General features: G+C 36.5%; 1 long non-coding RNA gene across 1 annotated transcript; it reads left to right on the top strand.

Annotated features, from left to right (window-relative positions):
* Window positions 1-790: 790 nt before the first annotated feature.
* LOC135231241 (uncharacterized) lies at window positions 791-13,894 on the top strand. The gene is made up of 3 exons (XR_010321907.1): window positions 791-7,215; window positions 11,633-11,730; window positions 13,286-13,894. It is a non-coding gene; the product is annotated as an uncharacterized LOC135231241 (long non-coding RNA).
* Window positions 13,895-20,327: the final 6,433 nt, after the last annotated feature.

Genomic DNA, 20,327 nt, shown 5'->3' with positions numbered 1-20,327 from the left:
AGCAATCCTCAAGAAAACTACTGAAACTAGTACAAGAGTTCAGTAGAGTATTGAGATACAAGATAAACATACAAAAATCAGTTGGAATCCTCTACACCAACAAAAAGAACATCGACGAGGGAATCACCAAATCAATGCCATTTACAGTAGCCCCCAAGAAGATAAAATACTTAGGAATAAATCTTACCAGAGATGTAAAAGACTTATACAAAGAAAACTACAAAACACTTCTGCAAGAAACCAAAAAAGACCTACGTAAGTGGAAAAACACACCTTGCTCATGGATAGGAAGACTTAACATTATAAAACTGTCAATTCTACCAAAAGCGATCTATAGATTTAATGCAATTCCGATACAAATTACAATGACATTTTTAAATGAGATGGAGAAACAAATCACCAACTTCATATGAAAGGGAAAGAGGCCCCAGATAGGCAAAGCATTACTGAAAAAGAAGAACAAAGTGGGAGACCTTACTCTACCTAATTTTATAACATATTATACAGCCACAGTAGTCAAAACAGCCTGGTTCTGGTACAACAGCAGACACATAGACCATAAATCCATCCACTTATGAGCAGCTGAAATTTGACGAAGGCCCAAAGTCAGTTAAATGGGGAAAAAGACAGTCTTTTTAACACATGGTGCTGGCATAGCTGTAAATCCACCTGCAAAACAATGAAACAAGACCCATATCTCATTCCATACACTGAAACGAGCTCCAAATGGATCAAAGACCTAAATCTAAAACTATAAAAATCCTTGAGGAAAAAATAGGGACAACATTAGGAGCCTTAATACATGGCATAAACAGTATACAAAACATTATTAAGAATGCAGAAGAAAAAACTAGATAGCTGGGAGCTACTAAAAATCAAACAGCTCTGCTCATTCAAAGACTTCACCAAAAGAGTAAAAAGATTACCTACAGACTGGAGAAAAGTTTTTAGCTATGACATTTCTGATCAGAGCCTGACCTCTAAAATACACACAATACTGCAAAACTCAATTACAAAAAGACAAATAACCGAATTAAAAAAATGGGCAAAAGATATGACTAGACACTTCACAAGAAGACATTCAGGTAGCTAACAGAGACATGAGGAAATGCTCACGATCATTAGCCATTACAAAAAAGCACATCAAAACTACAATGAGATTTCATCTCACTCCAACAAGGCTGATGTTAATCCAAAAAACACAAAATAATAAATGTTGGAGAGGCTGTGGAGAGATTGGAATATTTACACACTGCTGGTGGGAATGTGAAATGGTACAACCACTTTGGAAATCAATTTGGCCCTTCCTTAAAAACCTAGATAGAACTATCATATGATCTATCAATCCCACTCCTTGGAATATATCCTAGAGAAATAAGAGCCTTTACATGAACAGATATATGCAAACCCATGATCATTGCAGCACCGTTTACAATAGCAAAAAGAGGGAAGCAACCAAGGTGCCGGTCAATGGATGAATGGGTAAATAAATTATGGTATATTTACACAATGGAATACTACACATTGATAAAGAATAGCATTGAATCTGTGAAACATTTCATGACATGGAGGAATCTGGAAGGCATTATGCTGAGTGAAATTAGTCAGTTGCAAAAGGACAAATGTTGTATAAGACCACTATTATAAGAACTCGAGAAATAGTTTGAACAGAGAAGAAAACATTCTTTTGTGGTTACAAGAGGAGGGAGGAAGGAAGGAAGTATTCACTAATTAGATGGTAGATAAGAACTACTTTAGGTGAAGGAAAAGACAACACACAATACAGGAGAGGTCAGCACAATTGGACTAAACCAAAAGCAAAGAAGTTTCCTGAATAAACTGAATGCTTTGACGAGCAGTGTAGTAGGGGCAGGGGTTTGGGGACCATGATTTCAGGGGACATCTAAATCAATTGGCATAATAAAATCTATTAAGAAAATATTCTGCATCCCACTTTGAAGAGTGGCATCTGGGGTCTTAAAACCCTAGCAAGCAGCCATCTAAGATGGATCAACTGGTCTCAACCCACCTGGATCAAAGGAGAATGAACACCAAGGACACAAGGTAATTATGAGCCCAAGAGACAGAAAGGGCCACATGAACCAGAGACTATATCAGCCTGAGACCAGAAGAACTAGACGGTGCCCAGCTACAACCAGTGAGTGTCCTGACAAAGAACACACTGAAAACCCCTGAAGGAGCAGGAGATCAGTGTGATGTAGACCCCAAATTCTTGTAAAAAGACCAGACTTAGATGACCCCAGTGGTCATGGCCCCCAGACCTTCTTTTGACCCAGGACAGGAACCATTCCCAAAGCCAACTCTTCAGACATGGATTGGACTGGACGATGGGTTGGAGATGGATGCTAGTGAGGAGTGAGCTTTTTGGAACCGGTGGACACTTCAGACTTTGTTGGCATCTCATGACTGGAGTGGAGATGAGACAGTAGAGGGGGGTAGAAGCTGGTGAAATGGACAAGAAAAGAGAGAGTAGAGGGAGGAAGCGGGCTGTCTCATTGGGAGAGAGTAATTGCTGAGTAGTTTATTTTTTATATTGTCTTTTCCTCTTATTCAGTGTTGTTGATTTTGTTTCTACTTAGTCTCTATTTTTTTCTTGTATTTTATTTTGAAGAGTAGGAGAGTTAGCCTCCTTTGTGGTTACCTTAATATTTACCCCTGTATTTCTGAGTTTAAACCTAACTTTTCTTTCTTTATATTGCCTTGTCTTCCTCTCCATATGAAAGATCTATGACTACATTTCTTAGTTCCTCTTTATTGTTTTAATGTTGTCTTCTTTTACATAATGACATCATTGTTTCCCTGTTGTGAGCGTTTTTTTATCTTGATTTATTTTTGTGATTTCCCTGTCTGGGTTGACATCTGATTGCTCTGTCCAGTGTTCTAGTCTTGGTTTGATACCTGAGATTATTGACCTTCTAACCAAAGAATTCCTTTAGTATTCCTTGTAGTTTTGGTTTGGTTTTTACAAATTCCCTAAACTTGTGTTTATCTGGAAATGTCTTAATTTCACCTTCATATTTAAGAGACAGTTTTGCTGGATATATGATTCTTGGCAGGCAACTTCTTTTCCTTCAATTTTTTAAATATGTCGTCCCATTGCCTTCTTGCCTGCATGGTTTCAGCGAAGTAGTCTGAGTTTATTCTTATTGGCTCTCCTTTGTGGGTGACTTTTCGTTTATCCCTCGCTGTTCTTATACTTCTCTCTTTAACTTTGGTTTTGTCAAGTTTGATTATAATATGTTTTGGTGACTTTCTTCTAAGTTCTACCTTATGTGGAGTTTGATGAGCATCTTGGATAGGTATCTTCTCATCTTTCACGATATCAGGGAAGATTTCTGCTAACAAATCTTCAACAATTATCTCTGTAGTTTCCGTTATCCCTCACCGTTCTGGTACTCCAATCACTCGTAGGTTATTTCTCTTGATAGAGTCCCACATGTTTCTTAAGATTTCTTCATTTTTTAAAAATCTTTTATCTGATTTTTCTTCAAATACATTAGTGTTGAGTGATTTATCTTCGAGCTCCGAAATTCCAGCTTCTACTTGCTCAATTCTGCTCCTTGACTTTCTATTGAGTTGTCTAATTCTGTAATTTTATTGTTAATCTTCTGAATTTCTGATTGCTGCCTGTCTATGAATTTTTCCAGCTAATTAAACTTTTCATTATGTTCCTGAATAACCTTTCTAAGGTCTACAATTTTTTTTTATCTGTGTGTTCCTTGGCTTGTTCTGTGTATTGTCTCATTTCCTTCATAATTTTTCTTGAAGGTTTCTGTGTATTAAACTTTTGTATTGTGCATCTGGTAATTCCAGGAATGCACTTTCATCTAGAAGATCCCTGGATTCTTTGTTTTGAGGGTCTGTTGAGGTGATCATGGCCTGTTTCCTTATGTGACTTGATATTGACTTTGTCTCCGAGCCATCAAAAGTTATTGTGTTAGTTTATGCTTGCTTACTGTGTCATAGCTGCTTGCTTTGTTTGTTTTGGCATACCCTTATGGGTTGCGTGAGTGAGCTAGCTTGATTATTTTTGCCTTTGGAGCTCTGATGTCCTGTCCCCAGATGGCTAGAGCTGTTTTCAGGTATATCAGTCTAGGAGTCCATTCAGTTTTCTGGTATGAATTCAGCTCAGGTTTCCAGGTAGCTGATCATCAAGTGTGTGGTACAGGTTCTGTCCTACAGTCTTAGAGGGGCATGGGTGATTGGCATATAGACTGGTATCTGATTGCAGCAGGGGGTCATGCTCTGAACAAGGCAGGGGGCTGAGAACTGACCCCCGAGTGTCTCTGAGGAAAGCACATCCCTATTCCCTAGAGTGTGCAGGTGGGTGGGTTCTGCAGACGGACCATGGGCACCCAAAGTTTTTGGTTGTAAGGACTGGGAGGTACAGTTATCTTTGGACCCCTGTTGCAGATGGCTGAGTGACCTGAGTGGAGCTACAAGTCCTTAGGTCCCTGATGTGGGTAGGTGAGAACCTCATTTAATAGACAAAGCAATGTCAAACATCAAATACCCACCTCTCCACTGCACAGCTGATGGTTGGAGTGTGCCAACAAGGGCCTATTCTCCTGAAATAGGCCCACACAGGTCCATGCAGAAGAGAAAGGTGCTCAAGGTCCACGCTTCTGTCCTGTGGAGCTAGCAAATTATTTTTTCCCCCCAGTTGCAAATTTTTTCCTTCTGCAAGGCCAGGAGGATGGGTGTAGGTGCTCACCAGAGTCTATCTCAGGCCCAGGGATTCAGTTGTTGAAGCCACAGGTACTTAGCTTTTGCCAAGAGTGTGGTTCTCCTCATGTTCCAGAGGTGTGAGTAGGCTGTGTGGCTGGCTGCTTCTCCCTGAGGAAACTGCGGCTGAACACTAGTACCACCCCGTCACCACTGCTCCGGGAATGGTGCCTGAGGGCTCCCTGTGATTCAGGTCCGGTAAATCCTCTCCATTTCTGAACAGTCTCTTCCTCCCTCTGCCCCTCAGTTCGTTGTCTAAGCTTGCCTTTGATGCTCAGGACTACCAGCTCTCCACAAATATATTCATTTCACTTGTTTTTTCGGGTCTTTGTTGTAAAGAGGGCTTTCCAGAAGAGTCTGTCTATTCTGACATCTTGGCTCCGCCTCTTATCAAGGCATTTAATGGCATGTTTGATCAATTTCAGACCTAGAATTTGATAAAATTCTTCAATTTCTTCATCTTTGACATAGTGGTTGGTGCATAACTTTGAACAGTAGTCATATTAATTGCTTTTCCTTGTAGGGATATAGATATTATCCTATCACTTACAACATTATACTTCAGGGTAGATCTTGTAAATTTAATAAAGTCTAATTAATTTATGCTTTGTTTTACCCCTCTTTCCCTCCTCTTTTTTCTTTTTTTTTCTTTTGGTCTTGATTTGGAAATGTGTTTCTATTCACACAGTCATGAAGATATATATTTTCTTTTGGAACTGGTATTTCAAGTTAATATTTGTATGCTTATGATGTGAAAATTAAAGATCAAAATTACTTTTATTTTATTAAGCATCATTTAATGAAAAGATCATTATTTTCCCCCACTGAATTGCAGGGATGTTTTTTCAAAATCAAGGTTACCATACATTTGGCAGTCTATTTCTGGTCTCTCTTCTGGTCTGTTGATCTATCCTTGAGCCAGTACTATCCAAAACCTAACCAAACCAATCTCATTGCCATCGAGCTGATTTCAACTCACAATGATCCTATAAGACAGAGTAGAACTGTCCCATATGGTTTCCAAGGAGCAGCTGCTGAATTCAAACTGTTGACCGTAGGTAGATGATATGTAGACTAGGACAGATTTGACAATATTGAACTTCAGTATGATAACCTTTAGAAATGAGATCAATAGGACTTTTCTTTTTAATTAATTTTTTTTGTGCTTTAAGTGAAAATTTACAAATCAGGTCAGTCTCTCATACAAAAATTTACATACACCTTGCTATACATTCCTAATTGCTCTCCCTCTGATGAAAGAGCACAGTAGTTCCCTCCCCTCTCTCTCCTCATGAACAGCACATTTTTAAAGTTAACACTTAACATCTATATAGAAAGAGCTTTGAAGAAAATGATCAAACCAAGTATTCCAATAGGAAAACGTACAGAATACCCTCTATTAGACTTAGATTTTCAGTAATACATGCAATAGCTATGAACCGTTGAAGTCCCAAAATTATTCTCAAGCCTTGAAATACTTTTAAACTTTCTTTTGATGTAGGACATATTTAACATAGTAAATATTTACTTTGATGTAAAATTCAAATTTTCAGGATCATAACAGGTATAAATGAACCTAATAAGCAATTGTGACAATTACAAAGTTATTACTACATGACTTCTGCCATCCTAGTGTGGCATAGTGTGGAGACAATTGCACAAAACTAAGCAGAAGGTGATGACTAGTTGACATAGAAGAGTAAACAGCAAGATGAGTACTTAAGAAGAAGAGATGAATTCTTATCCAAAAGTTTGGGAAGTTTTCTTGAAAGAGGTAGAATTTGAGTCATACTTTAAATAATTACCTGATAATGATGGGGCAATATAGCAGAAAAAACATATACACTAGAAAAAGAGACATGCTTGATTGACAGCATGAAGGTTCTTAAGAATAGGTCACGATTGAAGAGGTAATCTAGGTGTCCTCGTGAACATGGAGGTAGAAGTCAGGGAATATAAAGGCGTAAAAGAAGGTAGATTTTGTGAAACTGGAAGGACTTCCCACAGCAGGCAGAGAGTTTGGCTTTTCTTCGTTATGCGGTGAGTATCAAAGAATTCAACATGTGCCATAAATTTGTCACTGTAATCTGTAATTTAAAAAAAAAGTTTAATTGAGTAATTGTTCCAAAATCATATCCCATAACAACTTATTTTCTAAATCTTTTTTGTGTTCCAATGATTTTCAGTTTTGAAAGATATTGTCTTACGTGAAATAGGTTCCAAATCGTTCAAAGTTTAATTGTAACTGGATCTCTTTATGCACCCTCTATTTCAGTGATGGAATTCTTTTGCTCCATGAATTCATAAAAAAAAAAACTCTTGTGTTGTCTTCAATGTATTTCTGTTTTGCAGAAATGAGAGAAGAAAGGGTGACTTACTCTGAGTTGCGACTTCAAACTTCATCCCAGCGGTGGAGAAGAATGCCTGAAGGATCTGGAACCAAAGGGATCAAGTGTTTTGGACCTATAGGTATATGGCTTTTTCATGTTTGTTTGATTTTACTTCATATTTTAAAAGGATGCCTAAAATATGTATTAAATTAAACACTGCAAGTGCACATGCAGACTTTTCCACATAAATAAACACAAATATAATCTTTAATCCTTAAAATGCAGATTAGCACTTTTAAGAATTACACCACCTTCAACATGGTCTTAGATGCAGAAATTAAATGTTTTTCAAGTGAGTAAATATATATTACATAAAGTGATTTTATTTACCACATTTATTCTCTGTAAGATATCAGAATCCCAATACTGATAATTTGAGAAATAAAGAAAATTAATCATGGATTCACCCCTTCTATGAATTTGTGGCTGTCTTATTTATATAATTTTCAAAAACACACCTGCCATCATCACGTGTTCAAAATTTTTTTTCATTTAGCATTTTATCATTATAATGTTTCTATTTTACTACTTTAATTTCATTTTCACCATTTACTGGCCACACATGATTATAGGCATTTTGGGCAATAGCCCTATCATTTGAGTAGTTGTTTGCCTCCGTATTTTAACTGATATCAATAGCACAGTGATGAGCACTTTGTGCAATCAACCTTTTGAATATCTAAGTATTGAACTAATTCTTTAGGAGAGATTTCCACTAGTGTAAATACCTAAGTGTGTGAGTGATATTGTGGTTCTTGTTACATATTGATAAAATGACTTTTTATAATTGTGTAACAGCAACAAAAATAAAATCAATTAGAAAAAATTGTTCGAATCGTAATGCCACTTGTCTGTGTATTTTCTTTTTAATTTTTTTTAACATTAATCCACACGTGTAGAAACTGGAGTATATGGAATTAAGCACTTTACCTCAAGAGGTGGCAGTCAAGAACCTCTCAAGGTCTCAGGCTCAGTTAGCTGGCAATGACTGTTGGGTTGCAACAGGCCACACAGCCCACGCTTGGTAGATGTTCTGTGTCAGGGTTGATGACTTATTATAAAGTTAGAAAGTTCGAAAAAGGGAAAAAGGAATTATATCAATAGATCTATCAAAAATAATATTTGGATGAATTTTCTAACCCTTTTTATATTGAATTGAGTGTATACGTATACTACATATATACACACACACACACACATATATATACACACACACACCACACCTATTGCCATTGAGTTGATTCTGACTCATAGCAACTTTACAGGACAGAGTAGAAGTGCCCCACAGTGTTTGCAAGGCGTGCCTGATGGATTTGAATTCTCAACCTTTTGGTTAGCAGCAAATCTCTTAACAACTGTGCTCTAATATACATGTGTGTGTGTGTGTATATACATATATAATATACTTATATACCCATACACATTTATATAGAAATACATATATATACATATATGTCATTTAAAAAGATTAATAACTTTACTTCTAAAATTATTTCTGGTTTATTCTAAAGCTGTCATTTATTATGGATATGTAGAAAAAGGTAGATTCATATTTATATATTTATGCAATTAGAATGTTACATATTGCAAATATAAAATGTGAATAATATTTCTCTGTAATTTCTTTATATCATAGGCAGTTTTCAAAAAATAATATTGTTCTTAACACAATTATGTATTCTTGACACTTTCTGAATATAACATACTTGTGCTCGATTATGTAACTTTTTTCTTTTTGATATATAAGATTTTACAATTTCTCTTCATTTTTGTTTATTACAATTATGATTATTATCATGTTATTGTAAATCACAATGAAAATTCATCCTTGTAAATAATCATACCACCTTTCTCATTATTTCCTTAGAGTAAATTTTAGAAAAATTTTGATTCAAAGAATACAGACATAAGACGTGAAAGTCAGCATTTACTTACCTCAAGATTTTTCCAATATTTTGAATATTATTTCAGTTTTCATTTTAATGGCTACATAATATTCTATAACATATCATGCTTTACCTAATACTTTTTAATTGTCGAATGTTTGTTTTTTTAATTTTTTTTCACCTTCACAATTTTGAATAAACAATTTGGAAATCTTAGAACTTGAAACTTTTTTCCTATTTATAAATATTAAATTCCATTTCCATAGTTGGTAACAATTTATAAACCCACATGTCATGTATTATGTATTATGCTTTCACAAGCAGAGTAGTAAAATTTGTAATCTTTTATAAGTGACAAACTACATCTTATTAACTATGTATTTATTTTTATATAAAAGAAAAATAATGCTTTTTTTTTGGCCATTTGAACTTTCTGTTTGTAGAATAAGCTAATCAAGCCCAGTATCCTTTTAGTTGTTGGAAATTTTCTCAATTTCAAATTGCTATATTTTAATTTTATCTTCTTTTTTCTTTCTCTTGTTTATTGTAGGAATACTAATAGTAACTACTTAATAGCATTACAGGGAGGGTTAGAGGAGATAACGATAAGAATTCCAACCAAAATGGTTTTCAGTCAAGTCATAATAACCTTCACATTGCTAAGTCACCATTGACCATTTCTCAGACTTAACCTGCTGACTACACGTGTTTCTGGTTTAACTGAATGTTTATCTCTGAGGGTATTGATTATAGCTTTTAATGATTATTTTTTGCCCCCTGCATAGTCCTTAAAGAACCCCAGTGCTGTCAAGTTGATTCCAACTCATAGCGACATAGTCCTTATTTCCCCTAAATTCAATTTTTTTTTGAAGTTATGAACAGTCTATCATTTTGGTGGCTCTCAAAAAATATCTAGTGTTCTTTGAGTCTCTCTTGCTCTTAAAAAAATGGATGTAAACATAATGGATGAACATAAGTGTAGGGTAAATCTCAAGTCTCAGTAACATTACTCAGACTGGTAATTTCTCAAAAAAAAAAAAAAAAAACTTTTTTTCCGGGGTCATGTTTTGTACCATTCATTCATGTATTCATTCTCTTATCAAGCATTTATTGAGTTTCTACCATGTACCACATACTCTTCTGGCTCTTTGGTATAAAAGACTGAAAAAAACATATATCTCTGAACTCATGGTGATTCCCTTCCAGAAAGAGAAGACAGAAAGCAAACACAAGTATTTAAAAAAAGTGTCCTGGGGTTTGAAGGACAAATCAATTTGGTTTCGCTTCTAATCTTCAGATACTTGAGTTTCATTTTTCTTATTCTGCACAATAAGAGCAAACATTTCCTGAGTGTTTACATTCTAAGACACTAATATTTGTTGTCCCTATACTGTTCTTGTCTCCTCCATCCTTTCATACTTGGTTTTTATACCATTTTATTCCCTTAACACCAAAAAAAAAAAAAAAAAAGAAGACCCTTGCTGTCAAGGGAATTGTGACTCATGGCCACTGCATGTGTTGTACAGTAGAAGTGCTCCACAGGGTTTTCTTGGCTGTAGTATTTGTGCCAGGCCTCTCTTCCACGGTGCTGCTGGCAGGTGTGAACAGCCAACCTTTAGGTCAGTAGTTGAGCACAAACCATTCGTGCCATCCAGAGACTTACCATTAGTTTAAAGAGGTTTTATGATGAGAAAGTTACAATAGTGTTGGAGATTAAAAATCCTGAGTGGATTTTTAAATCTTTTCTTTTTAGTGAATTCTAATAAGAAATAAATAAATAAATTCATAAATGGGAATACAATCTGATTCTAACTTTTTGACCTCCAAGTATGTGTGTGTGTGTGTGTGTACATGTGTTTGTGTGTATATGGGTGTGAACCTGTAAGAGTAATGAGAAGATGTTCTGGTTCTACTTTTTTGACCTTTGCCTCTCCTGGCTGATCTAAATGAGGCAGAGATGAGAAACACAGAAATGAGAGGTGGTTAAACCAACCACTTTGTCCAAAAGAAAAGAGATAAAAATCTGCAGAAAATATAGACACAGAGCGCTGGGCTTGGTTTGAAATATATGGCACTTGTGCTCTGGAGCAGGACTGCCTGGGTTTCAAATTTAAGCACCTTGGACGAATTACTTGGCCCCACTGGACCTCAATTTTCTCAACTACCAAGGGTCTTTATAGTATATTCCTTATCAAGTCGTTTTAATAGTCATGAATTACTATGTGTAAAAGGATTTAAATTGTATTTTACACAAAGTGAATATTTATTATGATTAAAATACAAGCCTGTGTAGATATATTATTCTAAATAGATTTATCTTTGTCTATTTTTTTGGTATTTTCCAAATATATTTTCTAGATAACCATGATGTTAAAACATATAAAAAAAGACTCCCTCTCACTTCTCTAGTGCTAATCGTAGGGTTCGTTTTACAAAAATACAGTGAGAATTTCCTGTTTTGTGATACCCGGAACATTTTAGAAGCTGGTCATTTTACAGCTCCTTGCTCATACTACACATATGTGGCTCACCAACAGATGATCAAGAACATTATTTAAATATGCAATTTTTCTTTTTAAATTTCCTCATATGCACCTTTGAATTCCATAGCCTCCAGCTCAACTCTCTGATCTAGCGGCGCTCTTCTCCAGACAATACTCTTCTGGGCCTTCCCTGCATCAGCCTTGGAGCATCATTTCTCATGGCAGGTATGCATTTCCCCAATAAGATTATACAGATATTACATGTCCAGGAAAGATATCTCAGGGACATGACTAGTATCAGGGCAGAGCTTTAAGAGAAATAGGCATAAATGCAGTGGACGTTTTTAGGCTAGCCATGTGCCTGTATTTCCACATTGATTTTAATTTTCTGATTGTAAATTCTCTAATCTAGAAAACATTTTGTGATGCTCTTTCAACAGGTTTAAAGAGTTGTTTTTGATAGAGGTACCGCTAAATTCTGAAAAAGAAGAAAACTTATGTGTTTAAATGGTGATCAACTTAATTCTATCACAGAAATAGAGAATGCCAAATATTAATGACACAATGGTTCAAACTGTTTATTACAAAATTGGCCATTTGTATTGTGATATCCAAAGATCACCCCGATTTAGAATTTGACTCATTATACCATTGTAATTAAATCAACACTCTTTGGGGGTGTGCTGATGTTAATGCAGAATCACCTAAGATTGATCCTGCATTTATATTGGATGATTTTTTCTGGGGGAAAGTCCAAAAGCAAATAATTTTGGGTAAGAGAAATTGTAATGTTCTTGTTGTAAAGGTTGTTTATGTGTCATAATTCAACGTAGTGGAATACAAATCCAGCTCTCCATTGTATTTAACCACGCATTGGTTGTGGAACGTCTCCAACCAGGTCCAGAGTGTTTCTATCTCATCTCTTCGCTATAATACCTCCACAGAGCTATGAGCAGGAAGACATTTCTCAGAGCAGAGCCTGCATTAAGATTAGCAGAAGGACACACTCCAGATAGTGTTATTGTCCATGACAATGATAGAAAGTGTTAAATGAAAGACTCTGGGCCTAAACCCAAAAACCTACTGCTGTCGATTCTGACTCATAGCAACCCTATGGGACATAGTAGAACTACCCTACAGAGTTTCCAAGGAGCGCCTGGCAGATTTGAACTGCCAACCTCTTGGTTAGCAGCCGTAGCACTTAACTACTACACCACCAGGTTTGGTTTCCCTGGGCCTAAAAAAAAAATTTTTTTTTTTTTTTACCATTTAATTAATTTGATATCTTACTCAAGAAATGGCTACTTACTCACTTTGACACTGGGAGAAAATAATGTTATTCTTGAACCCTCAATTTTCTCATCTTCCCAATGGCAATCATACTTTTCACTTTTTTATTTTGTTGAGAGAATAAAACTAAATGTTTGTTATGTAAGTTCATAAAACAGAAGCTGAGCCTATTGATCTCTTCTTACTCTAGAAGCTTCTTTACCAATGTAAAAAAAAAATAGTGGTAAATTTGCTTTACTGTCTTCTAGAGACGGAGAGGATAGCACAGAAAATGTATGGATAGTCTCACTGAAGAATAAAGTACACCACATAGAAACCTTGGCATCGGGTGGAGTCCTGAGTTGAATGTCTATCTTTCAATATTTCATTGACAAAACAACTGTGTTATAAAATCAAAAAAATTTTGGAATCTTTCTAATTGGCTTCTGTTTTTAAAAACTTTAGTCTCTTGTTTGTTCTTTAAGTCTTTGCCCTATTTCTCTTTTTCTAGTTTTTCAGACCACTATATGGAGGTTGATTTCTGGAATCTTAGGAGGAATATGTCTTTTGCTGATGGCTGTCTTGGGAATTTTATTGAATAATTGGCAAGTTTCTCTAGGCAAGTATTTATAAAGATCAAAACCATGATAAAATTATTTAGTAATAAAGATTTTATTTTACTAATGTGTAATATTTTGTTATCTCATGGCTTCACTTAAGTCTGCACCGAATTAAGTACATTTCTAATTATTTCTTACAGTATTCTCTCCAGGACTCATCATAGAACTCCAGGGAGGTAGTCTCCATACTCCACTCATAGCAACTTTATAGGACAGGGTAGAACTGCCCCATAGGGTTTCTAAGACTACAATCTTTCTGGGAAAAGACTGCCACATCTTTCTCTGACCGATCAGCTGGTGGATTCAAATGACCAACCTTTCGCGTTTCAGTTAGCAGCTGAGCACTTTAACCACTGTACCACCAGAAAAACTTCAATGCACTTTTTTCTTTTCTGAATCAGGAAATATGTTAAAATGCTTTCTCCGTTAAAGACTATCCTTGATCTAGTTACCCTGTTTATACTGCAGAGCTCAGCTTTGGGATCTCTTCTGAAAAAACTAAAAAAAAAAAAAAAAAAAGACTTTTCTAGCTTTCTCCCATCCCATGTCCTACTACATGTTGTATTAATATGATGAATATATTTTGTATACTTACCAAAGGCATCATTAAATGTAATTAATACATGATTGGAAATTATGTAATTCTGACCAGAGCTCTAGAATATAAACTCTATGGGGATAAAGATCATTTCTGACTTGGTCACATTAATATTCTGTGAACATAGCCTGCTGTGGTGTAAACATATACAGTAGATTCTCAAAGAATAATTTGTAGAAAATATGAATAAAAAACAAATGATTTTTGAATGAGTAAATAGCATTGAAATTTTTAAATGTTCAGAGCCATCAATCATGTTTTGTTTTGTTTTTTCTTAGACTCTGACTGCTGTTCTTGTCCAGAAAAGTGGATTGGGTACCGATGCAGCTGTTACCTCATTTTTAATGCAGAAAAAACTTGGGCAGAAAGTAGAAATTTCTGTGCTTCTCAGAATTCCAGTCTACTTCAGCTGAAAAGCAGAGATGAATTGACATGTACTTTATTTTTGTTTCCCACATTTTTTTTCACTTAGAAAAATATAGCATCAAAATAAGCTGAACACTTTGACTCAACTCTTTAGTCAGAAAGCCCACGGGTGGTTATATTTTCTCAAAAATAAACAACCCAGAACACCATTAACAGATTGCTATGTAGATTTAATGGTAAATTTGCAAATTGGGGCAACACACAACTTACTGTGGAAATGAATACTCCAATTCATACAAATTTCAAAGTGCTTATCTACAATTTTATTAGTTACTTTGAGCAAAAAACCTTTGATAGGCTGAGTGTGCCAGAGTACATCAATCCTGTAAGAGAGCGGTATGTGCTGCAACATCATCAAAGCTGAAATAGAAGCCTTGCTAAGACAGTCACAGAATCAGTGAGCCAGAGTTACAAGTCCTGAGGGCTCTTGGAAACAGGACATGTTCATCTAGGTGATCAGGCTCACTGAAACATTTTCTGTGTTTCAGTGAGCCTGATCACCTAGATGCAATTATGTGAAACAAGGCAAGCTGCTTCTAAAGATTAGTTATAGTTTAACATATACTATAGGCATTAAAACTATATATATATATATTTATGATTATACAGCACATAGATTTCTAACATTTAATAAGATGACTTTGTCTTGTGGGTAAGAGAACTCTCTCTGTTCCCATAACGTAAAATTTATAATTTTTTTTCACAATTTGAAAAATGATCTATTAATTCCCTGTACCTTGAAACAATTATTATAAACCTCATAAAAATTCTCAAAGATTTACTTCATGGGAATAAAAATCAAGATGTTAGATAAAGTGCAAAAAAACTTTTCAGTGAAAACTCAAAAAAAAAATGTGAGATCACTACTTTTACTCATTCAAGCAACCAACCTAATGACAGTACTCTTTACTTCTTTTAACTGAGTTTAATTTCTTTTGTAATTATCTAGCTTTAGTCCTATCTCTGGCATATATTGTGGAACCAACATATCGGATATGGAATGGCACAGAAGGTTTGCACTCAACTGCTAATCTAAATGTTGGTGGTCAAAACCAACCAGTGTGGAAGAAAGCCTTGGAAATCTTCTTCCATTAAGATTCCAGCTGAGGCCGGGCCAAGATGGCTGACCAGGTAGAAGCCACCACGGATCCCTCTTGCAACAAAGACTTCGAAAAACAAGTGAATCGATCATATACATGAGAATCTACAAGCCCTGGCCATCAAACACAAATCTAAAGAGTTGACCTGAGTGACAGGGAGCGAAAAGCCACACCCTGAAGCAGGGACCACTTCTGGAACCGGTGTCTGGCTCCACAGTCTTGAGCCCTCGTGGTTCCCTGGTGCCGAGTGGCAGGGCTGATTGAGGCTTGCTGTCGTGGGCCAGGCATGGGACACAGCCCTAACCCCTAGCCTCCTGGGGTAACCTCGGTAGAGACTCAGCCAGCACAAGCAGGCTGCACACTGACGTGGCTAATGAGAGAATGAGCAACCATGGAGAAGGAGCGACTGTTCTTGGAGCCTGGAGCCAGTGTCCCAGTCAGAAAACCTTGGTGCCAGGCTTTGGACTGGGCACAGGGGACCTGAGCACGGCTTCCTGAGATGGTGCAAACATGGGACGCAGCCCTAACCCCCTGAAGTGACCTCGGGGGAAGCTCAGCCAGTGCATGCAGGCAGCGCAACAATGGGACTGACAGGAGGAGGAGTCACCTGGAGGCAGCAACTGGTTTTGGAGCCTGGAGTGTGGTGTCCCAGCCAGGGAACATTGGTGTTGGGCTTTGGACTGGGAGCGGAGGAGTTGACCGCGGCTTCTGAGACAGCACAAGCACAGGACGCAGGCCTGACCCTCAGGGAAATCTCGACCAAGCAAGATAAGTAACTTTGTCTATATTCCTGGGTGGTACTCTCTCCTATCTGTCTGATCCCTTCCCTCCCTTCCCAGGTGGCTTCATTAACATTGGAATTTCCTGGGCCAGGGAGTGAAGTCCTCTGGGGGCTTTTTTTTTTTTTTTGCTTTTCCTAACCAATTCTCCTGGCCTGAGAGAAGCAGCTACTAAAAACCAGGGATGACAAATCCTTCCCTGATTTCCATAAATTGGAATGTAAATACAAAACCAGCTCTAGCCAAGCATATGAGATGCGCAGTCTTTGGCTTTCATCCCTACAGGGAACAAGGTGGCTATTATAATGCAAAGGAAATTCTGATAGAGATCTGACTGTAGTTGTTTTAGCAGATAACTGGAAAGACAAGTTTTCCAGGTCTGATATCTCTACCTATTAAACAGAGCCCTCACTGATCCACAACGGGGAACTGAGGGCTGAAGCTCTACCCAAACCACCTAGCCACCTGCCAAAGGGGTCTGAAGATACTGACGCCTACCAATCTTCAGAGGTAGATGCATTGGGTGCCTAAGGTACAGCTGCAGAGCCCACTCACCAGTGTTTTAGAAATAGAGACACACCTACCTCACTGGCACATGGGGGAAGGCTGTCAGCATCCTGCCCCCCCCGCCAGAGTGTGACCCTCTGCTGCTACTAGAATCTGGTGCACACAACTTTTCCACTACCCCTCGAAGTTAATAGATGACAGTCTACACCACACACTTGGTGACCAAAAATCGGAACACCTAAGCTTATTCTATTCAAGAATAGTGAATGGACTCTTAGGCATATATATCCAGTAACAGCCCAAACAAGCTGGTAATAGGACATAAGTGATTCAAAGGCTACAACAATCAAAACAGCGCAATCTAGTAGCCCATCTAAGTATATTGAAAGAAAACAAAACAAGACTCAGTGAGCAAATAAAAAATAAATCATTACAATAACTTACAGATGGCTCAGAGACAGCAATCGTTAACAAACCACATAAAGAAGCAGACCATGATTGCTTCTACAACTCCCCAAATTAAAGAATCAAAATCTTTCCCAAATGAAGATACAATCCAGGAATTGCCAGATGCAGAATATAAAAAACTAATTTACACAATGCTTCAAGACATTAGGGATGGCCTCAGAAATGAAATAAGACAATCTACAGAAAAAGCCAAGGAACACACTGATAAAGCAGTTGAAGAACTCAAAAAGATTACTCAAGAACATAGTGGAAAAATTAATAAGCTGCAAGAATCCATAGAGAGACAGCATTCAGAAATCCAAAAGATTAACAGTAAAATCACAGAATTAGACAACTCAATAGGAAGTCAGAGGAGCAGAATCAAGAAATTAGAATGCAGAGCAGGGCAGTTGGAGGATAAGGCAACTGACACCAATATAGTTGAAGAAAAATCAGATAAAAGGATTTTAAAAAATGAACAAACCCTAAAAATCATGTGGGACTGTATCAAGAAGAAAAACTTGCATGTGATTGGAGTTCTGGAACAGGGAGGGTTAACAGAAAATACAGAGAGAATAGTTGAAGATCTGTTGGCAGAAAACTTCCCTGGCATCATGAAAGGTGAAAAGATATCTATCTGAAATGCTCATCAAACCCCATGTAAGATTGATCCAAAAAGAAAATCACCAAGACATATTATCATCAAACTTGCCAAACTAAAGATAAAGAGAAAATTTTAAAAGCAGCCAGGGATAAAAGAAATGTCTCCTAAAAAAGAGAATCGATAAGAATAAGTTCAGACTACTCAGCAGAAACCATGCAGGCAAGAAGGCAATGGGATGACATATATAGAACACTGAAGGAGAAAAACTGCCAGCCAAGGATCATATATCCAGCAAAACTCTCTCTCATATATGAAGGTGAAATTAAAAAATTTGCAGATAAATATAATCTTAGAGGATTTGCAAAAACCAAACCAAAGCTACAAAAATTACTAAAGGAAATTGGTCAGAAAATCAATAATATCAGATACCAACACAACACAACACAAGGTCACAGAACAGAATATCGTGATATCACCTCAAATAGGGAGATCACAAAAACAAATTAAGATTAATTTTAAAAAGAAACAAAAATGCTCAAAACAGGGAATCATTGAAGTCATTATCTAAAAGATCATAATAATCAAAAAGAGGGACTGAATACAGAAAGCATAGATCTTCCATATGGAGAGGAAAACAAGGCGATATAGGAAGATACAAGTTAGGTTTTTACTTAGAAAAATAGGGGTAAATATTAAGGTAAACACAAAGAGGTCTAATAATTCCAAAACTCAAAATAAAAACCAAGAAAAACATAACGACTCAGTAAACATAAATTCAACTACTATGAAAATGAGGAACACACAATTTACAAAGAAAAACTTCTCAGCACAAAAAAGTAAGTGGAAAAATGAAATTGTCCACAACACACACAAAAAGGCATCAAAATGACAGCACTAAACTCATACTTATCTATAATTACTCTGAATGTAAATGGACTAAATGCAGCAATAAAGAGACAGAGAGTCTCAGACTGGATAAAGAAACACGATCCGTCAATATACTGCCTACAAGAGACACACCTTAGACTTAGAGACACAAACAAACTAAAACTCAAAGGATGGAAAAAAATATATTTGAAGCAAACAACAATCAAAAAAGAGCAGGAGTGGCAATATCGATTTCTGACAAAATAGACTGTAAAGTTAAATCCACAAAGGGATAAAGAAGGACACTACATAATGATTAAAGGGACAATTGACCAGGAAGATATAACCATATTCAATATTTATGCACCAATGACAGGGCTGCAAGATGCATAAAACAAACTTTAACAGAATTGAAAAGTGAGATAGTCACCTCCACAATTATAGTAGGAGACTTCAACACACCACTTTCGGAGAAGGATAGGACTTCCAGTAAGGAGCTCAATAGAGACACGGAAGACCTAATGGCTAAAATCAACCAACTTGACCTCATAGACTTATACAGAACACTCCACCCAATAGCTGCAAAATATGCTTTTTTTTCTAGTGCACATGGAACATTCTCTAGAATAGACCACATATTAGGTCATAAAACAAACCTTTGCAGAATCCAAAACATCAAAATATTACAAAGCATCTTCTCAGACCACAAGGCCATAAAAATAGAAACCAATAACAGAAAGATCAGGGAAAAGAAATCAAATACTTGGAAACTGAACAATACCCTGCTCAAAAAAGACTGGGTTATAGACGACATTTAGGAAGGAATAAAGAAATTCACAGAATGCAACAAGAATGAAAACACTTCCTACCAAAACCTCTAGGAAACAGCAAAAGCAGCGCTCAGAGGTCAATTTATATGATAAATGCACACATACATAGAGAAGAAAGAGCCAAAAACAGAGAAGTGTCTCTACAACTTGAACAAATAGAAAGCGAGCAACAAAAGAATCCATCAGGCACCAGAAGAAAACAAATAATAAAAATTAGAGCTGAACTAAATGAATTAGAGAACAGAAAAACAATTGACAGAATTAACAAAGCCAAAAGCTGGTTCTTTGAAAAAATTAACAAAATTGTTAAACCGTTGGCCAGACTGATTAAAGAAATACAGGAAAGGAAACAAATAACCTGAATAAGAAACAAGATGGGCCACACCACAACAGACCCAACTGAAATTAAAAGAATCATTTCAGATTATTATGAAAAATTGTACTCTAACAAAGTTGCAAACCTAGAAGAAATGGATGAATTGCTAGAAAAACACTACCTACCTAAACTAACACAATCAGAAGTAAAAAAAAAAAACACAATCAGAAGTAGAACAACGAAATAGACCCAAAACAAAAAAAGAGACTGAAAAGATAATCAAAAAAACCCCAATAAAAAAAAAGCCCTGGCCCAGACGGCTTTACTGCAGAGTTCTACCAAACTTTCAGAGAAGAGTTAACACCACTACTACTAAAGGTATTTCAAAGCATAGAAAATGACGGAATACTGCCTCACTCATTCTATGAAGCCACCATATCCCTGATACCAAAACCAGGT

The sequence above is a fragment of the Loxodonta africana genome, chromosome 4 (genome assembly GCF_030014295.1).
Source record: "Loxodonta africana isolate mLoxAfr1 chromosome 4, mLoxAfr1.hap2, whole genome shotgun sequence".
In the NCBI taxonomy this organism is placed as follows: Eukaryota; Metazoa; Chordata; class Mammalia; order Proboscidea; family Elephantidae; genus Loxodonta; species Loxodonta africana.
This window is presented reverse-complemented; position numbering and strand designations above follow the sequence as displayed.